The sequence below is a fragment of the Kryptolebias marmoratus genome, linkage group LG5 (genome assembly GCF_001649575.2).
Source record: "Kryptolebias marmoratus isolate JLee-2015 linkage group LG5, ASM164957v2, whole genome shotgun sequence".
Lineage (NCBI taxonomy): Eukaryota > Metazoa > Chordata > Actinopteri > Cyprinodontiformes > Rivulidae > Kryptolebias > Kryptolebias marmoratus.
In genome coordinates, this window is record NC_051434.1 from 14,158,558 (window position 1) to 14,183,773 (window position 25,216).

Below are 25,216 nucleotides of genomic sequence, written 5' to 3' on the forward strand. Positions count from 1 at the left end.
GCATGATGGGCTGAGGATGAATCAGTATTTTCCATTCAGCATGTTCCACCTTGATAAATGAAAGCTTTGCTTGCTGCTGGCACAAGTGGTGCCACGTGAATAGACTGCCAACAAGAGCAGGTTTGGGAGTTGTAGACCATTTATGTCAGACAATCCCTCCTGGAAATTGCTGAAATATGTAAAATGGAATCAGACTGGAAGAGAGAGACCAACACAAAAACGAATGCAATCTCAAAAATCACAACTCTAGAAAGATTAAAAGCATAGGAATAATGGGGACAAGATTTTCACAGAAATTACCCAGGTTTGTCATGAAGGACTTGGTTGTACTCATCTTTTGATTTTCTTTTGTTTTCATGTTAAATGTATTGCTGATTTTGATGACAAATTAAGGGATGGGGTGTGTTTTCTGTCAAATGTCAAAATCATTTTTGGTGTATGGTTTGATTTTAGTCAGAGGCAAGCAGAATATGTCCTCTTGGAGTCCCATGTTGGAGCTCACACAGTTTCTGGTCAATTTGGTCGTCTTACCTCATGATTAGAAGTTGGATTAGATTGCAAGTGGTGATACTGTCATTCCTACCATTCCCACACACTGAGCCAAACTGGCGGCTTGCCTTTTCCAGACCAGAATTATATCATTATATCAATATCATTCAAGTGTCTTACAGCTGAAAGACTTGAACATTTTTCTTTTTCTTTGTGAACTGGAAGCAAAGCCATCATACATCAGAAAACAAGGAGCATTTTGTTGACCTGAAATTTTCAGTTTCGCAACTTTGTTATGTAACTTCCCTCTGATTCAGCAGCGCTCACTGCTGATGAAGAATGTACACAAGTAAAAGAGAGCTGGATCTGTACAAATGTCTCAATATGTTTCCATTTTGATCTTCAGAACCCACACTGGAAACACATAGCTCCGGCCAAGGCTTCTTTTGAAACAAGCACATACGAATGACTACTACATCCTACAAACACGTTTTCCTTTTAGCAGTTCACAGAATGGAAAAGGAAACTTCAGAGCAATTTAAGTTGTACATAATGGTTGTTTTTACTCACATCAGTGCAAAAAAGGAGTATACTTTGCTGCCACGGAAGCTACACTGGGTTCACTGCAATTTTTAGTATGTTTTTTGAAAATAAGATCATCCATAGGTAAATTAAAATCAAATCTTAATCCCATACTAATCTAGATTATGAAGACAACTAGACCTTACATCAATTGTAATTACTCAGCTACAAATTACTTGATATTTTATAGTTTTGTTCCATGATTCAAGCGAACAATGTTGCTTCTGTGGTTCTAAAAATTTCCATTGAGTTGACACAGAGAATAACCTTCTCTCGAGGTCACAGTGCTCAAGCATTTGTGTGCGTTTAGAGGATAAAGATAGGATTCGTTGAGGTTCAAAAATGGGAAGCAGACTAGTCGAACTTCTTCCAGGGATGATTATATCTGTGGGACAGTGGGGTCCATCCAAATGAGTGTGGTGTCTTTGTCTGGTTCTATAATACTCCTCAGGTGTCCAGATGAGTTGGGGACTGTAGTGTCTGGTTTTATAATTATGTATCATACCACCAGCTACTGCTGTATTCAATGAAACTGCACTTTTTATCACCCGATGCCATTAAAGGCAAGAGATCATCTAACTGCCTGTGTCTATGTGTTCGTTTGTCTGTCTGTTAGAAAAATATCTTCAGAACCACTGAACAAATTTTAATGAAATTCTCAGAAAGTAATCATTGAGCAAAGTTTTTGAAGTCTGACCTTAGCAAACACAAAAATGACTATAACTCAGCCAATATTACAGATATTGAGCTTGAATTTGGTGTGGTAGCAGCTGGGGCCCATCCTTAGCACATACTCTGAGCACAAATACAGTCCATGAAAAATCTTGCAGTATTTTATGCACCTTATCATTTTCCAAGATGAGACAGTCTCAGTTTAAAACAACTCTGGCATAAAAAGAAGTGGGTAGTATGCATTTCTTCAAAAAAAAAATGTTGAGATTTTAATTAATATGTGCATTACTAAAAAGTGTGCAGGTTTTTATCCAAGTCCTGCATTCTGGGTTCTATCCATGATAACTTTTGGTGTATCTTGTAAATCCTGTTGGCAGTGCATTAAGACTGAAGACGTACCAATATGGCACATTTGTTCAGCAAGATGTGTGCCCCCCAAAATGCCTTGATTAATGATTGAAGCTACAAGCATGTTTTCATGTATGGCTCACAGCAAATGGGAGTTTGCAAGTCCAAATAATTTACCTAAAGTCATATCTATACATTTTTCACATAGTGCAGTTGAGGGAAAAAAGAAACATGGTCTGGTCAGTAACCATATTTTGTCTGTAGGTTAGAGACACTATTCCATGAGACACTGTGTCGAACTAAATCAGCATGTTGATGTTGTGTTGACTAGCTCAACCTGTGCACACTCATGTACTGCGTCACTGGTGGTGTTAAATGCTTCTGTCTCACTTAGAAGCCTCCTGCCACATTGTGTCAGTTCTCCTGGATCATCACATGAGCTTCACTTTCAGGATTTTCATGGCAGCAGATCGTAATCTAAACCGCCTGTGTTGGTTTCATTCGCTACCATCCTAGTTTCTTTCCCCTTTCGTTCCAGCTTCCTCTCCTCGCCTCTTCCTGACCCTGCAGCTGTTTTTGAAGAATATCTCCTTGGTTTCTTCCACTCTTTGTGCCTTAATATCTCACCTGGTTGAAAAGACTATGCGATGCTTATCAGTTATCCTCCCTTCTCCTTGTCTAAAGCCTCACTGTTCATCTCCACTGCCAAATGAGTGTGTGTGTGAATATGTGTTTATTGTACTCCATCTATTCTTTCTATTCAACACATCTGCTCTCCAGCTGAACGATCCTTCAGGCAATGTCTGCACTGTTTAGTTTTCAACATGTGTGTGTGTGTGCACTCTTGTTTATGTATGCCATACAAAATAAGACGACCATGAACAGGATAAATGAGTTAGAAAAGGATGGAATGCCTTTTATATCTTTCTGTGCAAACCTATGTTTTTTCAACTTTACACTGTCCTAATTGTAGTGTGTTTTAACTTGTCAGTGTATTTATGCTCATTATTCATGCATAAACAGCATGCAGAAGACAGGTGTATACTCTTCCTCCTGTGCAACTTCCAAACAGTTCCAGCTTCTTGCAGTTCAAATAATTATTAGCTGCCACTATGAAAGACAGATAGTCATGTGTTTGTCTGTGTCTGTGTGTACATGCGTGCTTGTTCATTTGTCTGTCTGTTTGCAAAATATCTCATAACCCACTGGACAGATTTGAATGAAACCCTCAGAAAGTAATACCCGAACAGGTTCCTCTACAACTGTTTGCCTTTTAGAGTCAACCCAATTCAAGAAGATCACCACAGGTAATTGACCATAGCATGCACAAAAATTCCTAAAACTCAGTCAGTTTTACAGATAATGCTCTAAATTTTGGTGTGATAGTAGTTGTGATATTTCATGGACCTGAAGAAGGATTATAATGAAACTCTCAGAAAGTAAGTCATTGGGTGTACATCCATAACTAGGTAATTTTATGAGGAAAACAAATTCAATATGGCCACCACAGCTAATCAGCTATAGCCAACACAAAAATGGCTAAAACTCAGTGAGTTTTACAGATAATGCTCTGAAAATTTGTGTGGTGGAGTCATCCCCAACACATGATTAGGGTATAATGATAACAAAAAAAATCTCTGTTTAGAATTTTGCCATGCAAGGCAGCTGGCAGTATGCATTCCACCAAAGAATGCTGCTTTCATTTACTTAGTTATAAACCCAACCATTAGAAAGTGTCCATTGTCGAGATTTTTGTCTCTTTTACTTGTAGCTCAAGGATCAGACAGCAGTGACTGCATTCAGAAAACAACCGAAGGACTCTCATGCAAGCCTTGAATCTTTGGCAAGGATTAAGGTGTGTATGAGCCAAGCCAGGTGATTGTCTTTTTGTCTGTGTATTTTTTCTGGGCAAAGGCATAAATATTCATTACAAGGAGAGCCAGAACAAAAGAGGTCATTCACTACCTCAGCTCCAGATGAGTTCCTTTATTCATGTGTTGTTCATAATTAACAGAATATGTTAACTTTAAAATTGCGATAGCTCTATAGATTATGTATCTTTATTTATTATTTATAAGGCAGTGAAAAATATAGAAATTTAAAGCGTGATTTGGGATTTAGGCTGATTTACATGTGCATACACAAGTAGCTTGTATGCTACAGTTGTTTGTAGAAGTTTAAAACTTCCCAGCTAAAATTAGTGACATGTTTTGCACAGCCAGTGCGTGAATCTGATGCGATTTGTCTTGACTTTCCCACTTTGGTGTTTGCTTTTTGGATACATTTCTCAGCCTCTTGGACTAATCTTCACTGCTGAAAGTAGCTATAAATGGGGCACAAAGCAAAGCTGCAGTAAGTCTACAACTGTGTGTGTGGGACTGTTTTCAGCTTGTGGGAAAGTTGGGGCATGATCGTCATTAGTGTTTCCACTGTAAATCTACTTGTGGCTTGACTGGTCTGGTTCATTTTGTGAGTAACTTTTTAATCAAAATGGAGCTGAGTTTGTGACAGTATTAATGTGGTGTTAGTTTGGATGATAGGACCACGTGACCTGACATACTGTAGGTTTTTCCACACACCACTGTTGGGAGAAATTTCCACACAAACAAAATGCAAGTCAGTAAAATAAACACATATTTTTAACTTAATGGGTTGTTTTAACATAAACAGAGGTACTAGAACCACTTTTAAAGAGCCCATGGAGCTCATGTTAGAAAATCACATGATCTATGTTTATCCCTACTGATATACAACAAGCTTTCTTTGATAGTTTTTGTTATGTTGTGTGACTCCTGTCAAAAGTAAGAAATTTTCTCTAAGTATCATCAAAATAGTTATACGATGTTCTGCAACAGACTGTATAGATCATATGGGGACATTCCATTCTTTCAAAAACAAACCAAACCAACAAAACAGAATGGTAAGCAACTGCTACCCTGGTTTAGTGAGGTCTTCAGATTGGCTCTGCTGACACACTGGTAGAGTTCTGAAAAGACAATAAAACTTGACTATCTAGAAGGAGTATAAGTTGTAACAGTGTTTCTGGCACAGTCTGAAATTACCATTCACCCATTTATCTTATGCTCTCCTGAGGCTTGCCTGGGTAACTTCTCTCTTGGTCTCTTGTCCTACAAGGGATTGCCTTGTCAATGTGGGTAGTTCTGCTGTCTAAATTAGACTCTAATCTATGCCACGGTTACTCACAGAGCATGCCTCTTTTCTGAGGGCTTGTTGAGGACGCATGGAGGTTTGGTGTGAGGAGCAGTGTTCCACTGATCCACAGTCCGGACTCAAACCTCAGAACTCAGTTTCTAGTGCACTGCAATGATCTCACCATATTCTTTGCCAGAAAATTATATATATATATATATATATATATATATATATATATATATAGTCAACTGTTTGAACTAAAGCTAGACTAAATGGACATACCTCTACACAATACAACGCAAATATACATCCATTATGGAGGAATTAACAGTCTTGATAATGTTACCACATAGAATATACAAATGCAGTACTTTCTGTGAATCTGAATGCCATCTAAAATGCTCTTCTTTTAAGGACATGCATAATAATTCATATGTTCTCCACGAATGTGTTATGTTTAATGCCAAATTTATAATTTACCCTGAGTCTAGACTATAGGTACAATGATTTACTTTACTTTACTTTATCGTTTACAAAACAACATGCCTTTATAAACTTGTATGAAACTCCAAGGTGTATATTTACATTTCTTTTTTAATAAAATTAAAGAATGAATAACTTTTGGGGATAAAATTCATTTTAATGACTGCCATAAATAGTGGTGTGCCAAACTGAGTAAGATTAGCTTAAACTTTTTTTTTTTTTTACAGAAAAGGGGTTTATGTGGGTGTACGTGTTTCCAGCTCCATTCCTGGGTGATCTGTTTTGTTTCTAACATGTCAGGTCCACTGTTTTCCTAAATTTATAGCAAAACAAATCATCGAGCAATGGATGTGTGTGAATGTTGGACAGACGAGGAAATAAAGCTTGATGGAAAAACAAGCGGTAAATTTCCTGAAATTATCCCTTTTGCTTTCTGCACACAAGTCCAGTAATTAAGAATAAACACAAAAACAAACAGTATCATGTATTTGTTTAATATTCTAAAAACTGAGAATTTTGGAGATTGATGAGGGAAATTATTAAATTTGTACCACAGGAGAGGCTGCTGTGAAGTCAGGGCATGCATGCTTCCGTTCTGCCTGGTTTCTGAGCCGTTAACATGCTGCTGGGGTCAGAAAATTAATCCGTAAACTCAAGAGTAAACCAAACCAAAATTTATGATACAGCAAGTTTATTTTTCATCATGTCACTGTCTCCCAGGTGCCAGGCATTCATCATAATGAATGTCACAGACCGTCTCGCACATACACACAAAACTTTCAGCACAGCAAGTGGTCATAACACAGGAATGCAAAACCAAATGAAAATGAGGGATTCTGGGAACAGCGGGGAAAACAAGCGAACAAAGCAGTAAACTGTAAATCAAGACTGTACTCTGACCACTGGATGATGGATGCAGGCTGAATTGTTTGTATTTACAGAGGTATCAAATGCGGTTTATATGAGTGAGATGAGGTCAGAGCATGGGGGTTACCATGGGAGCAGACAGACCATCCAGGGGTTGTATGACCAAGACCCAGGGCACTCTGTCATCACCAAGTGGAGCCCTCTGCTTTGATTTCCTTTATTAGCTCCCTTATGTTTGGTCTTCCTGCAGATGTGCCCGTGTGTGTGTGTCAGCGTCAATTCATTTCATGCATGCCTGGGTCCCTGATGATTATTTTAACGGTGGAATTTTATCCATAAAGTTGAGGGAAATTTTACAATATTGTTAAGGTTTTTTTTAGACCTACTGCTGGTCTCTTGTAGTGTTTTTACCTTTGATCGAATGTACAGTGGGTAACACAGAGCAGAACAGGCCACTCATAACAGTACTTCCCAGAAATATGGTATACCACTTCTTTTTGTTTTACATTGTTATTATAAAGGTATTATTACAGTTGACTGGAAAGCATCAGGCTTTGAAGCTATTACTATACTCTAAGATATGATCAAATGACACATTTGACAAAAGTTTTAGATTTTTTTTGCCCTTACACATCTGAAAAATATGGACAGTGATGCATTACTGCAGATGCTGCACCAGTCTGTCTATTAATCTCCCTTTTTGTTGCCACACCCTTCATCCAACCCCTTTTCTGTTTGAATACCTCAAACTTGAAGGGGCTAATCTTTCCCCCGCTGCTTCATACTTGGCTGCATACCTCTCCAGTGCCTGCTTGGGATCCCTGCTTGGCGAGACCAAACTGCCCAGATCATCTGCAAAAAGCAGCAGCAGTGTGATTCCAGCCCCTTGGCTGTGACAAAAAAATTAGTTCTGAACAGGATTGGTGACAAAGGGCAACTTTGGCAGAGTTAAACAATTAACTGTATATGAGAGGGACTTATTACTGCATTTCAAACCAAGTTTTCATTCTGGTTGGACACCAGCTGAATAGCATCTAAAAGGCCTGAAACCCCTTATTCCTGAACCACCCTCAAAGGATGGCACAAGGGTCACGGTCATACATAAGTGTCTCCATATCAACAAAATACATGAATACTAGTTGAACAAACATGCTCCCTTAAATATTCTTAAGGTAAAGAATCAGTCCAGTCTTCCTCAAGCAGAAGGAAAACTGCATTTCTCCTTCTCAGTCCAATTTGTAATAGCTGAGAGCTCTAAGCACTAACAGCTAGCTCACTATCTGCATTCAAAACTTTGCCATGCAGTGCAGCAGGGGATATGCATTCCTTTTAAGGAATGTCTTCGTTCTTCCATTTTCTATTTTTAGTTCACATATATTTTACCAGCCCAAAAACTCGTGTCTAAAATTCTTGAAAGTTTCAACTCGACCATAATGACCACTTGTCACATAAGGGCATCTTTGCCTCCTAAACATTTGGATAATTAAATGCCCAATCTGCTGTTTTCACATGAGCCCAGGCAGGATATTATGATAAGCACACTTTCAAAAACAGGAAGCATTTTAGCCCAAGCGACAATAAGATTTATTTTGATAATGATTTGTTTAGATCTCAGCCCAAAAGCATTGTATGCAAATGCTGGATTTATTTTGATACACTTGCTTTCTCTTCCAAGTGATGAAACATGAATGCTGGATCCATTTAATGTGGTGAAAGCTCTTTTTTTCCAAACACCTTTATCATATATTGTTTGTTTTTTTTATCCTGACTACAGAAAACTTCATTGTTCTGTTTAGTGGGAATCAACTTTCCCCATCTGAATTTTGATTTCTAAGTTTTGAGATTATAATATCAAAATGACATTTTGATATCAGTGCCATCTAGTTTGTGGCTGAGAAACAATCTGTCGTTTTTTTACACTTATGTATTTTATGCATATTTATTTTGTCTACTCTGTTTTTCACCATTACAGCAAACGTGATTTCCTCAAATTGTCTCATCACACAACAATTACAGGAGCCAGGAAACACTTGTTGCTGGGACGTTGTGTGAATGTAATGCTCTGACAAACACGGCTCAGTGAAACTTGACAAGTCTGGACCGCCCTGCGAATATGCCAACACGCATGTTTGTGTGTGCCAGAGTCGGTGCAGGTTTTCCTGCCTTCCTAATGTGTCTCTTCCTCCATCCATTTGTCTTCTCACAGATGGATGGCCGGCACTACAGATGGGGGCTCATGTGATATCAGACTCAGAAGTTGCAGAGGGCTCATAAAGCATTCCTCTAATTGACTAAGCTTCCCCAGGTCTTACATTTTCAAAACCCTCCTTAGATCTTTAGCTCGCCAAATGTGATCGCAACAGTTAATAAAAAGCTAATAACTATTGGGCAAATGGCAGAAAAATGTAACATTTATCACTCTTCTGGCTTGGCAAAGCATAATTGCTGATGCCAAATCGGTAGTAAGGATTTGCGCCTCAGCTCAACTGCCAAGAAAGATTTGTGTTCTGCTGCATTACACATTCAAGTGGAGTTGGATTGAGGAGGCTGCTGAGTTACAGTCATGTGAAGATGGATGAAGTGTGCCTCCCTCTTTCCCAGGGGCCCTGTCCTCCTTATCACTGGAAGTCACCCCAGGCAGGAGCCCTATTTGTCCAGTACACATTTGCTTTTTGTCAAAAGGGGAAAAAAATGAGTAGATGAAGAACAGGGCAAACTGTTTTATGTAACAACTGCACCCTGATATTTAAGTGGTTCACATGCACACGTGTGCATGCTGTCAAAAAGTGCCTTTGATTACACAGACACTGGCTACAATCAGGGAGCTGTAATCACCTGTCTCTTCTGAGATCATACAACCATGTGTATGGGTCATTGTTTTTTTCTAATGAAGGCATACAAACACTAATTAAGATTATAAATATTTTCACTCATTAATCATGAATTAGTTTCAAGTCAAATGCACATTGAGGATTAGTATTAGTGGTACTGTTTTCGCCAGCCAAGTGCACAATAAGTAGAGATCTCAAGTAAGCATTTGGAACGTGTTTTTATGCATTCCAGACATACAGTGATGAGGGTCATTTGTCTTATGTGGTCATTTGTGTGAGTGCCTGCATGCATGTGTTTCAGCGCAGGTGTGCAAGCGAGCAGGGAAGTGGAGCATGGGATGGGAAACAAAGTGAACTTGGCTGGGGGATTATGGATAAATGGGTGTACCATGAAAGGCAGGAAAAACAAAGTGCAGATAGATAAAGCCAGAGAGTAGAGAACTGAAGTGGAGAAAATTAAAGGAAAATAAATGGGAGGGTAAGAGAGGAAAGCGGTAGAAGTGGAGTGAAGTCGGGGTGGAAAATAGCGGAAAAAACGAGGGAGGGTTGAAAGCCTGAGGGAGTGGCAGAGAGGGTCGTTTGAGTTGGAACGAGTGGAGAAGGGGATTTGGGAGGGGAAAAGGGTGGGTGGGGGGTGACACTGTGAAATGTTGAAAAACCTCACAATTGATGGTGTTTGATTTCCACAGTAATTACCATTCCTCTGGCCATGCATTCCCAGTCTGGCCCTATCTTATATCCACGCCACATTCCGCAAATGATTAGCTGGCCCTCGTTTTCTCCCCGTTACCTACAGACTGAGTTAGCAAAGAAGGCGGAGCGTTTTAAAACACATCTAAAAAGCAACACAAACTATGAACACTCAGCTGATTTTACACTAACAGTTCTAGGCACTGATAAGGCACTTTGAGAAAAATGATAAAACTAAATGCAGAGATGCAACAATTTCCCTCTAAAAGCATTTCCACAGAGTATGTAAGATCCTTGCTCTTGACAGGAAGGAAAAAGACAGAAGCAGGACATGAGAACTGCTGTGCCAAACGTTTTCACACACCGGCCAACAGCAGCCGTGCTCAGCTGTGCAAAAAGATCTGGCTCTGCTCATATAGAAAATGTCCACTTCACTTTTCTCACTTCATAATAACTGTTCGCCGGAGGACACTGTGTGCAAGGCCAAAGTACATGCAGCCCATCAGATTTAACTGCTTCTGGATTACCTGCTGCATATTTGTGTGTGTGAGTGTGTGTAAGTGTGTGTCTCCCAGTATCCTCACATGCTTGCGTTGTTTGTGAGTATGTGGTTGCAAGATGTAGGTTCACATAAGAGCTTTAAGACTGGCACATGCAGAGAAGCAGCAGACTGTGGATCTCAAGGATGTAAGACTTTGGAGACCACTGAGGTCATGGGGTCTTGTCACTACTCCATCAGCCTTGTCATCCATCACTGTCCTGTTGCACAGCACGAAAATGTCCTTCACCGAAGGCCTGCCAAGCTATAAAGTCACTCTCATACTTTCCAATACTGCACAGGGCAGCAAAAGAACAGGCGTATGGTGTGTAAAATTTTATGCACACACAGCAGGCTCACAGTAGACATACATATGAAGACATGTGCGTCAAGCATTTATTTAACAACCCTATGCAAACAAGATGACCTTCTCACACAGCAGTGGCATAACCCAATGGGTGATTCTACATTGATTCTGTTTATATTCTCTTCTGTCCTGACTGGCTGGCCATTAAAGCACTCTTCATTTTATGTAGACATCTTGACAGAGTTGAAATGTGTTATTTTTGTTGTTGTCTACTCCAGTGGTTCCCAACAAGAAGGAACTAAGTCTCTTTTTACAGCTTGTCAAACAATAAGTCTTGGTGGGAAAACTTTCCCGTCAGTTTTTAACATCCTAGGTGCCTTATCAAAGTGTGGTAAAAATGTATTCCTGATGTATTCCCTTACTAGATTCAGTTTAAAGCTTTGGTTTCTTAGATTTAGACACTGCAAGAATTAGGTTTTGAAAAACATCATGATTAGGAATAAAAATACACAATGGGATTGGGGAAGGCACTTTCAGTGATCTTGACGCTATTGTCTTCTACACTTTGTTCTTGTTTACACACTAGTTTCTTAGCAAAAAAAATACTTCAAGGCTTTGTGGTGAAAAATTATCAAGCATTGTTGTTGGAAGTGGGCAACACAAGAGGAGCAGTTGCCCTTCATTTTTAGACCAGTCTCAACCAGAGGCCAAGAACTTGAGATTTTCATGCAAAGCTTTATCTTTTCCTGGACAGAGAATTCAGATGTTATTCCTGGAATCTAGTGAAGCCATTCTCACAGTTTGGAGTGGATGGGGGGTGGAGGGTGATTTAATCATAACCAGAAAAACCAATGTAGCTTCAGATTTTTCACTTTCTCTTTCATGTTTGCGTCTAATATTTCTGTGTCAATGTAGCTTTCACTTTGAACTGCTACATCCCGTCACTGCTGCTATCGTCTGTAGTTTGTTGTGTCATAATCATTTCATCTGTCTTTTATGATATTGAATATTTTTAATGTCTTTTTATCTTTCGTATTATCATGTCTTTGGTTGTTATTTTAATCATCTAAGGTGCCATGGTTTTTATTATGCTGTTAAGCACCTTGTAATTATGCTCTGAAAGGTGTTATATGAATCAATTTATTTTTTTTATAACTCTGTTTGTGACCTAAGGTCTTCCAACACATACTTTGTACAGATGATGCTATGCACTTTTCAAGACATTTGGTTCTATGTATATAGTGGCTACCTTCATCTTACCTCTCTATCTCATTTGCTTGACTATGCTACCAGATTAAACTAACAAGTCTGTAGCCGGCTTAGAGTTTTGGTAGCGTGTTTACAATTTTTAATCAACATATATCTTTACAGAGCTTTTAACAATGCCATGAATTGGAATTGCCAAAGTTTCAAATGTATCATCAAAAGAACTGGTGCAACACTTCATTGGCAACAGGCTTCAATGAGAACTGTGGAAACAGGACATGAGCAGAGCTGACCATATATGTTTTGACTGGCACAAGTGAAAAGAAATTTGTGTGTGGTGTTATCACTGACAATGGGGACAAAAGAAAATGAAAAACCAGTTTAAGCCTTAAAAGGAATATTGTGATTTCCTATGTGAATATTGAAAAGACCAAAGAAAGGTCAAACTTTCACCCGTTGTTGCAGAATAAAGATAAACCTACATGATGCAACACAGGTGAAACTATTAAAATTACAATTATATTGTGTTTTATTTGTAATTGTTTTTACATTACATTTTCTCTATGCACTTAAAGTGTTACATAGGAACTCAACTATCATTGCAGTAAAATGAATTGTTCTCTTACATATTTACATGCAAGGAAGTCCAATGACAATTTTCATTTGAAAAGGCAAAAACTACAGTTGATCTTTATTTTCACTTTGTTCACCTGTATTACACATTCATTAATAATCCAGGCTTTTTAGCTAAAACTATCCATCATAGTCTTTCAGGGTTCTTTGCCCGCTCCTGAACTATGTCAAAAATGTGCCTATGCCTTATTTCCTTTTTAGGAATGGGAAGGAATGCTTTTGCCATTCTCACTCTCCTTCATCTTCTTCTTTCCCACCACAATACATTTAGAAAAGAATCAGAAGTGATGAGGTGCATGTCTAGACTTCTGTTAAGAGATAGTTGTCAAAATAAAGATGTGCTGGATTAGACGAAGTGGAAAAGTTCTGCTATGCAAGGAGCTGGTAGTCAGAAAGCCTAACAATGTTGGGAGCATTGTCTGACCTGAAGGAATCCTCTGAAGACAAAAACTTTCTCACTATTCCCCTGGTTGCATTTTTTCCTTTATAAATGATCTTATCCAAATGGAACCTGTCGTTTTGAATAACCAAAAATTTAATATTAGAGGACACAAGTTTGTAAGAGGAGATAAATATAAAAAAGAAAAAGGTAAAGAGAGAGAAAGGGGAGGCTGTCAAAGAATCATTGAGCATGTTTGTTTTAACTGTCAGGTGAAATACATGGTGATGGTTAAGTACATTTTAACTCCAGACTATTCTTACTAAAAACATAAGGTGGTTTGAAAAAAATTAATCATGTTATCTTTTAACACAGAAGGTAACATCTTTAAACTGTGCTCATCAGTAATGGACATCAGTAAGACACTCACTGACAAACAAAATGTAACAAACCAAAATAAATAAATAAATAAATGTAAGTACCGTGAAAGACTGGTTCAATTCAAATATAATTTGAAACACAATGCAGAACAGCAATGGGTATGTGAAGGATTCTGTGTGCTGTGTTGGCACCAACCGGTGTCTGAGGGGACCCACACATGCCAAAGCTCCATTTCCAATTGTTGTATTGTGTACCAAGCATTGCAACCACATAGCATTTGTACCTGCTATCCAAACACAGGTATGGGACTTCTTACAACACCTGTCATTCTGCATCGTGTCTCAGCAACTGACATCAGCTAGACTATGGGGTCATCATCCCATCTGTAGGCTGCCATCAACAACAGAGCAAGAGACAACTGTGTTTCAAGTGGTGCCATAACTGTGATGAGTGAACAAATGACAAGTAACAGCATATCATGTTCAGGGATGAATCTTGAATTTACATTATCATAGATGACCATTGTGTGTATATGGCAACAACTCAAGGAAGAAGACCAAAACCACCAGTGCTTAGAGACACAAGGGCATTACTCCAATGGTGTCATGCTGTGAGGAGCCAAAGACTATGACTTCAGTTCACCTCTGGTAGTGATTTAGGGTCAGTGAATGACATCATGCATCCACATATCTTACCCCTCCAGAGACAGAACTATGTTACTGGCTTTCAACAAGACAACGTTCACCCACACACAACCTTTATTGTTTATTATCTGCCTGTGTCATGTTGGCAGGCTCCTGTGGCCAGCCAGGTTCCCTGATCTTTGAACAAAGTGTACATGTGTACATGTGCAGGGTTAGCTTGGACATCAACATCAATTTACTGCTGATCTGCTTGATCTCAAGGGACATTTATAACTGCCATGGGGCGATTTGTTGCAGGAATGGATACATTGGCTGTGTGACACCATTCTGCACCAAATCGCTGCCCAGAGGCTTGCCACATACTACTGATATCAGACCAATATTGTGCCCATGCTACCAACTCTATTATTTATTTGATCTTATATTGTAATCATTACAATACAGACATGTGACCTTTCAACATGTGCAGTTTCATTTTATTTCCCCCATTCCATCTGTCTGCTTAACTTTTTTTTTTGCCAGTCAGTGTAGTGCATTGGCATACAGAAGAAGTCATATTGCTGAATTTGATTGTCTAAATGTTGAAGAAAATAAACTTTTGACAGCTGCAATGCCAAGTTTTAGATTAAAAGTGTATCTTTAAAACTATAGTATGCCTCATTATTTATCATCCTCTGAACAATCAATGTCAATAAATGCCATCTCTCAACCCCCACCCTTTGCTTTCACTGATACGATCTTAATGCCTCCACATTTCCAACATTCTTTGCCCACACTGGCATTCCACATAAACCTTTGTCCCTTTGACACGTACAGATGAGGGTAAAAGCCAAAGAGTGGCCATCCAAATTTTGAAATTCCAAGCCTGATATTTAACAGAAACAGGGCGTCTGGATATTACCACATAATGGCATGTAAAAACACAGGTTATATGAGACCCCTCATGCACAGACTCAGACTTATAAGCCACAAATCTCAAAAAAAAAAAAAAATTAAAAATGGACATTGTTTCAAACATGATTTATGCTTTGCATGTTTTTTCTGCCTCTGAGCAGGAAGGTATTTTCCATAAAAAGGTTCATGGCTTATAGTAGCTTTAAGGGGCTGTAAAATGTGGTATGTGGTGTATTACCTCTTGTGGGGATACACCTGGCTTGGCATTCACATTTGCCCATGCCAGTGTTTGTGTGTGTGTGTGTGTGCATATTACACCTAATGTATTTTTGTCCATTTCATTTCGCTCATGTCTGAGCTGCTGGTTGTCTGCCTAGGACATGACGTGTCGCCAGTTTAGCCTCAGTTTTGAACTTTTTGACATTTAAACTAATCACTTCTTATTGAGACCGGGCTCCAAGCCACAGTTCATTAAAACTGCATTATAGCAAAAAGGTTAGTCAATGTTTTGCCAGCGTTACAGCCATTTTATGCCTGTGATTTAAAAATAGCCTTTTAAGGATTGTGTCACTCAGTATGGACAAACAATTCTGTTTGTGTGATGAAAGCTTGAATTCTTGAAGTACTCACCTCTTCACAGTTTGAAACAGATTTTTTTAAATCAGTTAGCAATGAAAGTATATGTTGGGATTGATTCTCAGCTACTACCACATCAAATTTTAGCTTAATGTTTATAAAGCTTTTTTTGTAATGTTTGATTAGCTGTGACAACCATCTTTAATCAGTTTGACTTCAAAAGAGTTCAGAGAGTTTCATTGGTGGTCTTTTTCTGTCGGCTGGTTCATGAGATATTTTGGTAACAGATAGATGGGGTTGACTCCAACAAATAATCCCAAGGTTTTAAACAAAAATCTTATCACTCTGTGTTATCACTTGGAGTATATGTTGCTGATGACTCTCAATTACTATCACAGCAGATTTTTAGCTTAATATCTATAAAGTTGACCAAATTATAGTGATTTATGTAGAATGATTAGTTGTGGCAACCATACTGAATCTGGTTGACTCTAAAAAGTAAACAGTTGCTGAAGTACATCCAATCATTACTTTCTGAGAGTTTCATTAAAATCCTGAGATATTTTGCAAACATACATTCAGACAATCACATGCACACACAGAGACAATTACATGATTACCCACTTTTATAGAAGGAAGTGATATAGACCATTTTACACTCCTGTACACCAGCTTGGAAGTTTACAGGATGCTGAATCAGAGACTTGGTTTTTAGTAAGACTGCGGTTCGTTCATTTTGTCCTTTCTTAAACATGGCATCTGGGTTTTGCAGAAATGTTAATTCCCAAAACATATTTTTTCTGTATTTTATTACACACTTACCATGTAATTGCATTTTTCCTTCCCAAGAAAACTTGCACAGAATGACTCCAAACCTTCTTTTAACATTGTGTACTACAATGGAATTTTCTCTTGTCCACTGGTGACCACAGCCGTCACTGCAATTCATGTGACTTTGAGTCCAAGATGGCTCCTTTCAGAGATACATTCCCACACATCCTTCATCACAGAGGAATTTCAGGCCCTGTTCTCTAGATCTGAATAGATAAGGAGCTTGCTCTTTATTCTAAAGAGGGGTTACTTAAGGCTCAATATTAAAGAAGGACTTAAGAGTTACAGTCATAACAACTTTGTGCCAGACCAGCAATTATGAGGGTAATTTTGACACACCGTTCTTTAACACAATACAATATAATGATGGTGGTCTTTTTCAAAGCATGGGAAAGTTAATCACTTAGCTTGTTGATTATTGTGCTGCTGCTGAACCCAGCAAAATTTGTCTTTGGAAAAATTCCCTTTTGTCTCACTGAGAGGTTCAGTTTAACTCAAGTAAACAGTCCTCTAAATGAACCTGTAACTTTTCTTTTTCTTTGGCGCCAACAGATTCAACCTAACCAATTCCCATCTTCCCCAGATTTCCATCCATTTACCTGTTTTTCAGTGTCGAGATGGTGATCTGTGCGTCAGTGAAACCTGACAGGCTTGGAAATGTTTTCTCTTGCTTTCCCAAGAGCTGCTGTTTGATGGGCTTCCAGCTCCTTCTCATGTTGTGAGGCAATGGTATACTCAGATGGCAAACATTTTCATTCAGCACTGGCCTTTCGCAGCGACCTGACAAGCATGAAAAACAGTTTTGTATTGAAAGTTACACTTTGGACTTCAACTTTTAAATGGAGTTTTAAAAGTTAGAGTGTGTTGTTTCTTCTTTTCTAATGCTAAACGTACAGAAAAGGTAAGGAGTACCTATAATGACAATACTTTTTCTTGGGCTTGGTTTTCATAGAATTAAAAAAATCTGTCCTTTGAGGTATTTTTTGTCTTTATTTCGTAATGTGGAGTTCAATTTAGTTGCTGGCTTAAAAGCACAAGTTCAGCTGTCAGCCTTGGGAGTCACTCATATGACTTTTATTTTCATCTGGAAAGGAGAACTCACCAAGCACGGAGCACAAACCCCCAAACCAATGCGTCTTTGGCACCCATACTGTTTCTGTTACATTATAAAGCAGAGATAAGGCTTTTTCTCACCTCTCAGAGCCTGGCGGTAGGAAGTCCCTTGCAGCTTGTCATGTGTGAGTCTTTATTTTTTTTCTTTCATCACTAAAGAGAAAAGCAGAAGTGTAAACAAAAGGCCAATACATGTAAAAAAAAATTAATAATAAAACATTTGCAACTCTGCGCTTAACCCGAATTACGATGTCAAGTGCTCTTTTAGTAGCTTTTGATCTGAAACATCTGATTATACTTTTACCTCTTTTCCCTGAAAATTCCATGTGTGTGACTCTGCCATGATTGTCTCTTTTAATATTTCCATAAACAAACATACACACGCACACACACACTGAAAGAGTCTCAGTATAAAAATATCAGCCAATATCTGGACACTTTTTTCTTTGATGTCAGTTTAGCATTTCTTTTAATGCTAATCAGAAGGGATGATGTTTTAAAAAAGTGTTTTTTTTTTAAGTGGGAATAATGTATTTAGATTATATAAATTACATAACATTGAGCCAAACTAGCCAAAAACTAAACTAGTTACCATAGATATTAATTTAAAAGTCAAAGTCAAATTTGTTTATATAGCACTTTTCAGCAACAAGGCAGTTCAAAGTGCTGTACAGCATTAAAACACAAAAAATACAGAGAAAAAGTAACATGAAAACACACAATAATATAAAAAGCTAAACTAAACTTACCTAAAATAATTCACATTAATTCATTCTAAAGATAAACTGTTGAAGATATAAGATAGATACTAAGATACAAAGATATAACAGACTGATAATAACTGAACATAAATTAAATTTAAAACAAAATTCATCCTTATGTCCTTCTGGATGATTAGGAACATAAGGAGATATACTGTAATAATAATAATAATAATAATAATAATAATAATAATAATAATAATAATAATAATAATATATTTAAGTGTAAGACCTGTTCAAGCCTTAGAGGTTATCAATAAAACTTTTCTGAAATTTACTGGGAGTCAGTGTAGAGAAACTAAAACAGGTATAATCTGTTCTCTTTTTCTGGTTTTAGGGAGAAGCCTGGCTGCTGCGTTTTGGACAAACTCTAATTTATGTAGACTGTGTTGGCTCAGACATGTATATAGGGAATTGCAATAAGTCTGAGTGAGAAGAAATGAAAGCATGAATGACAGTCTCAAGATTGCCCCTGGATAACATTACATTAACCTTAGAGAGGTTCCTAAGTTGTGTAAAAAATTGTTCTTGTTTCTTCAAATGTTTTTAGGGATTTTGGTGTTTTTAAATGACCTCCTGTGCTGTAGTGGGCTTCTTTGTGCAACTTCAGTTAAACAGCTGAGGTTCTCACAGTGTTTCTAATTCCACTCAAACTTCTCCATCTCAAAGAGCGAGCACCCACAGCAGTGGAACCTCCTGAACACAAATGAGCTGAATGAAACGCTGCTAGCTGCTAACCTGAACAGCTTGCAAAATGAAGATTGAACGAGCTCTGGACAGTTAGATATGGGGTGTTTTTCTTTACTTTTTTTTACAAAGTCCATATTTTTTGAGGGGCCATCTTGAAAAAAAACATTAATAGCAATTCTGTGGCAATATTATATTTACCTATTGCCATTTTCAGAGTAGCTGAAAGCAGTGCATCAACTCTGATTATACCACCAACATAAATCAGCCAATAGCCCTTGTAGAAAACCCTAGAAAAGTCCAAAGCAAACACCCACTGGATACAGTTCCAGCCTGATTGGTTGATCAAACTAATCTATCAGAACTCATGCCCTCATTTGTTTTTATGTTCCAGGGATTCTGCCAGGTGCTGGGACTTTTGGCTATTTTCTGGAAATTGACTCATTTGACTAAGCTCATGAAAAGAGCTGGAACTTTTAGCCTTAAAGAGGTTCTTCATTGAGTACTAATTCACTAACTCTGCCATGGATACCAAATACGCTAGGTCGAGGAAATCCTGCACAGATCGCATACAAAATTTTCTCATTGGTTAATTTTATTCTCCAATGTAGAACTATTCCAAAAATGTAGCACTCTGACAAAAACCATGAACGCAAGCATGTCTTACACCATTAAAATACAGTCAATGCAGCCATGGCTCATTTTCATTTATTTTAAAAAATAATTTAATTATTGAATTATATTTTTTGTCCTTGGGTCCACTCACCTTGAACACCCTGACAATTCATCAGGCTTTTTCTTTTAAATAGCCAAGCTAATTTAATAACCAAGCAAGAACTGCTTTAAAGGTAACCAGCAGAGATTTTCACATAGCTCTGCAGAGATGGAAGATTCGAAAAGCAAAACTCCATCAATCAGATCTTAATGATGGAGCAGCAAAATGGAATCCCTTTTTACAAAACCAACGAGAACGTTTTGCCAAATTACATTGAGAGGACTGTGGGTGCATGAGGGAAAAGCAAGAGAACTCATTAACAGCACAGGTAAGTCCAGATTCAAACCTCCTAATGTGTAGGTTGAGAGACTCAGACTTGAGCCCTATTTGCACGGGATTCATTTTAATTAGGGACGACATGTAATAAATGAATTACTGCCCAACTTCATCTTTTTATATGATGCATTCGCACAGGATAACTGGAGCCTGAGATTTTGCTGAAATTTACGAACATCTTCTGGATATGATGTTAACGCGCTGCGTATTGCATAACATCCCCTTATGTGAGTTTATGTTAAAACTACTTTTCAGGCTACGGCCACAGCTAGCCCACTGTAGTAGGTTACAAACAGAAGAAAATTATTCTTACTAGACAGAGCAATGTCTGTTGTGAGCCACCATTTGCATGTGATGTGCATGTGCATTATCTTCAGTCTTTTAATTTTGATGGCGATTGTTACAGGTCGATAGGTTTTTGCTGGCCCGGGACACAAAAGGTTTTCTCCAATGCAGCCTCCATGGCTAAAAGCAAACAAAAATGCACCCAGGAAACAAAAACTGCTTAATTATGTATCAGATCTTGCCTATTTCTGTCCAAATCAGAGAGATGCCGATTTGCATCGGATTAGTATTATCACAGGACCTCAGAGTTCAGCAGAATATAGTAGTTACTTTGTGGGGGAATTTTTACTTTACAGATTACTGACATGGCTGATTTGCACGGTATTAACAACACAGATAAATTCTGTAATTATTACAAATAGCATGTGGTCCCTAGGTAAAACTAATCCTGTGCAAATAGGGCTATAGGAGATTTCCTATACTCTTCAGCCATTTTGCTGGAACTGGAGAGAATTCCCCAGGAAGAATGTGATAAAATCTTTCCACATCCAGGAGTGCAAGCTCAAACATTATACTCTCATCATTCAAAACACCATCCTGACATTTGCAGTGGTTCCTCTTAGGAAGCTTTAACAAGTGAAATATACAGGATGAATGGTTTTCAAAAGTATGAACACATATACGGATTCCTTCCTTTCACACATAAATGAAACAATATTTTCCCTCCTCAATAACATGTGGAACTCACTGGCCACAATCACTCAAATGTAAAGGCACATTTTTCATCATATTTTTAACACACGTTTTTTAACACTTTTAATTTTTACTTGTAACCTATTGCTCTGAGACTCGTGGAACATTCTTCTCTGTGTACACAGAGAATTTAAATACTTCTGGTGCCAGCTCTTTCTCCTGTATTATTTTTTTTCTCATCTTCCAAATTCCTTTTTGTTTTTTTACTTTTTGTGATATATATTCCAACAATGAGCAGAAAGGAAAGAGCAAAGATTTGATAGAAGCTGATTAAAAATAGCCTAAATAACAACTGTTATAACATTTCCTAATTTCTTTAACTCGCCCTCATCTATTCACTTTATAAGAAGCCTGAAACTATTCTTTGAGTTCTTGGTGCACAGAGCCGCTGTTTCCGTATTTCATGAATCTGAATGGTGTGGCCCAGGCAGTCTGGAATTCCTGGCTGTGAGATCAGAGGCCTTGATTTATCAGGATGTGCTCTCTGTAAGATATGTGCACAGACAGGGAACTGGAAAACACACATCTGATGTGTACACAAGTGTGAACCAGAGGCTCAGCCACTGATTCCGGAAGTGTTGCGGTCAGGGTTATGATTGTCTCAGTATCCGGTTAGCATGTGACAAGTTCTTGTCAAATATTAGCACCATACTTTTGAGCTTAAAGTTTTGAAGTGTACCTAAAATTTGGACCACAGGGATTACACTTTCATGTTTTATTATTTAGTGGCTTATCTTTGTCGTCTCACATATATGTCCAATTAAGCCTATACTGTTCACCCACTGTACACATGATAAATCTGCATTTTCTTTACTCTTTTTGTACCCATGTTTGACTCCAGAGGGTTTCTTTTACTTGTAGCTTCAATTTTTGAGAGGTCAATGTAGGATTTCGGTCAGGCATTAACATTGGCCTTTCCAAAAATTGTCTACGTCAATATACGCTTACCACAAGCACACTTTAATAGGACATATCATTTTCTACTATAGGGTGATTCATAAACTTACTGCATATACAGTGTAATGATGTGATTTTAAGTGATTACTTCTTGAGATTAGTTTTGCCAAATGCAGTTAAGCTAAGATAAGTGCTTTTGGAGTTTTACTCACTCTGAGATGTGTTTATTTTCTGTCTCTAACAAGAGTCCTTAGTAGCATTTAAAGACTTAAGAGAATAAAGACTACTTATAAGGTGTTCATTAGGAGCATTGAAGAAATTAAACCCTGAATAGCTTTGTGAACATGTTTAATGTATCATGAAATATAACTTTAACTTGACCTTTTGGTTTAATGATAGTGAATTGACTGTAAAGAAGACTTTTCTGGAATTTTTCAGAAGCCCCTTTTAAAGTGGGAATCTCAATTTCCATTCATTTGGACCTTTAAAGCATGAACACACGTTTCCACAGGGCATATACAATTAACACATTTAAGATGCTTGGGGCAAAATTAATCACCAGGGTTTTCCTCACAAGAAGTCTTTTATTTGTACAGCCCATGAGGTCAATGCTGATGGAAGGTTCTTGTTGAATATTTTGGGAATAAACAAGCTTCTGACCTTTCAGGACTGACGCAGAGCTAAAAGAAAGTCTAGTGTAGCAACTGAGAACTGTTATTTTGACAATCGGTTACATTTTGGTGAAGTTGCTCTCATGGAGTCATAAAAAAGTGATGTTTTCCAGAAAAACAGTGACAGTTTTGACTGTTGAATATATTCCCACTTCAACAGCTTGTTTTTCCGCCTCCAAAGTGAAAGCCACATAAAAGTGTTGAGTCATGGCTCTTGTATGGCTCAAACTCTATAAAAATCAGTTGCTCACCTGTGGTATTCAGATTTTAAACCCTGCTCTTTTACCCAAACACAAGCAGCTGTTCACATGCATAAAAATTCCAAAAAGCTGGAAAAAGCTCTTAGAATAAAGACTGAACTTGCTTAAGAAGCCCCAGATGTACTGTATGTCCCCGAAACACCACATAGGGCTCCTCTGAGGCCTTTAAGATAAGTCTTTGCATGTTTAAGCACCTGTAAAGAAAATTAAAGTAGTGATCATGTTACTATAAAAGTAACATGTTTAAACAGTAACACCTGGTGTGAGAAAGTCATCATACAGCAATACACTACATTAACCCAGACAGATTACCTTGTTCCTATTTTATTGTATTAATTGGAGAAGTTGCAGGGTCATGAATGTGACACTTTTGTAATCAGACTTTGGCTAAATTTCTTTTCAGCATCATCTATACCCCTACAACTGCACATACTCTTTGGCCCTTAATTCAAAGCCACAAAGAGTTTACTCAAAATATTCCACTGCAACACAGGACACCCTTTCAGCAAGTTGATGCACCATCAGTTGTCACCAATTCTGACATATTTCCTGCTGCCCAGAAGGCTAAAGTTTTAAACAAAGATCTCATGTGATCTGTTAGTGCTCAGAGTATGTGTTTAGGTGGGCTCACAGTGACTACCACATCAAATCTGAGCTCAATATTTGTAAAAGTGATCGAGTTATAGCAGTTTTAGTGTTCGCTAAGACTGTTTAGTTGTGGCGATGATTATGAATCAGACTGACTCTAAAAGTTAATCAGTTTTAAAGGTACATACAGTGATTCATTAAATCTCTCCTCTAGTTTATGAGATATTTTGCTAACATACAGATAGACAAATTGACTCACACATGTGTACACAAATGAAGGCAATTAATTAACACATAAAAATATTTTCTCAATACTTGGTGCCCTTTTTGTCCCTTTAATGTCAGAAGTTTTGATCTACTTACATACTGTAGTCTACTATGCAGAAATCCTTGACTTGAGGTCATATTCTAGCTTTAATGACTCAAAAGTATTGCTGAACACATTTCTGACTGTGACCACTGACAAGCCACACATATGTTTGAGCACAACACAAACAGACTGAGACACGAGGTTTCATAGAAATCTGATCATCGCAGTCAATTTTTTAGGCAAGCACACGCCCACATTCTCACACCCCAGTCATTCCACAAGTTAAATTCACTGGCCACGCCCCCGCCAAAAAAAGGTTTGTTTTTTTTTTATCCTTTAACAAATAGATATCCATGCAGAAAAAGGAAAAATAGAGATTTTGTAAATTCAGAAATCCATGCTTTTTTATGACCTGTGTACTGGATCTGATTGTCAGAGCAGAAAACACACTTCTATGAATATCCAAATGACTTTTTGATTGTTACAATTACATGCGCATGGCTCTTGTTAGAGCGCCTGATGGTTTATAGTTTACGGCTGAGTACACAGCTCCTCTTTTCCAGGCAAACATTTAAAGTCACCTCTGAGGTTGTGCTACAGATGGTTCGGTGAGCTGTGTGCCGGGGGACCCCACTGTTGCAGTATTTGCACCCTCATCCTTTCTTCTCTCCTTTCCCTGTCTGCTCCGTCTTTGTACTTTGTCATTTTCCTGCCAACCAGCTCAGCTCGGCTTCTCGAGAGTTATAAAACTGATGTTTAAACAAAAAACACTGGCGTGCTTTTGCACTACTTCAAAGAGGACTTTTCTAGTATTGGAAACAGTGCAGAGCCTCAGCTCACGTCTCACTGGGCATTCTCCGGCACATTCTCGAATTGAAAAACACAGAGGGGAGGTTTAGTCGTATGATAATTGCAGGCATCACCACAAATGCCAGAGACAAAGCACAAAAGCCACAAAAAAGGGAAAACAACAAATATTACCATTACTTTCTACCTGAGATGTCCTTTTGCGATGTGTTCTCAGGGCTCTCATGAATCCAGCAGTTCCCGGGAGGTTGCACACTCCATCTTCTCTAATGAGAGAACCTTCCAGGCTAGACATTGTGGGCTCTGGCTTCAGCCTCCAGCCCATGCTATTCTTACCGCAGAGAAACAAGCCAAGTTATTCACTGATTCCTTTCTGACATCCTTGGCCAAACTGTCTCCAAACCCATCTTCCTACTGCCACCATGTTTAACTTTCTAACACTTACCCTCATATTCTTTTACTTTTCAGTTCAGTATCTTTACATTTTCTCTTTATTTTTACTCTAAAATGTAATCAATTCGCTATAACG

At 38.1% G+C, this 25,216-nt stretch overlaps 1 long non-coding RNA gene across 1 annotated transcript in view; it reads right to left on the reverse strand.

Annotated features, from left to right (window-relative positions):
* LOC119617021 overlaps window positions 1-24,983 on the reverse strand; it is a 41,472-nt gene extending 16,489 nt beyond the window's left edge. Inside the window, exons 1-3 of the long non-coding RNA XR_005233171.1 lie at window positions 24,875-24,983; window positions 17,699-17,770; window positions 17,104-17,284 (exon numbers count right to left, since the gene is read on the reverse strand). This is a non-coding gene — a long non-coding RNA (uncharacterized LOC119617021). The remainder of the gene's footprint in view (window positions 1-17,103; window positions 17,285-17,698; window positions 17,771-24,874) is intronic.
* Between the last annotated feature and the right edge of the window lie 233 nt (window positions 24,984-25,216).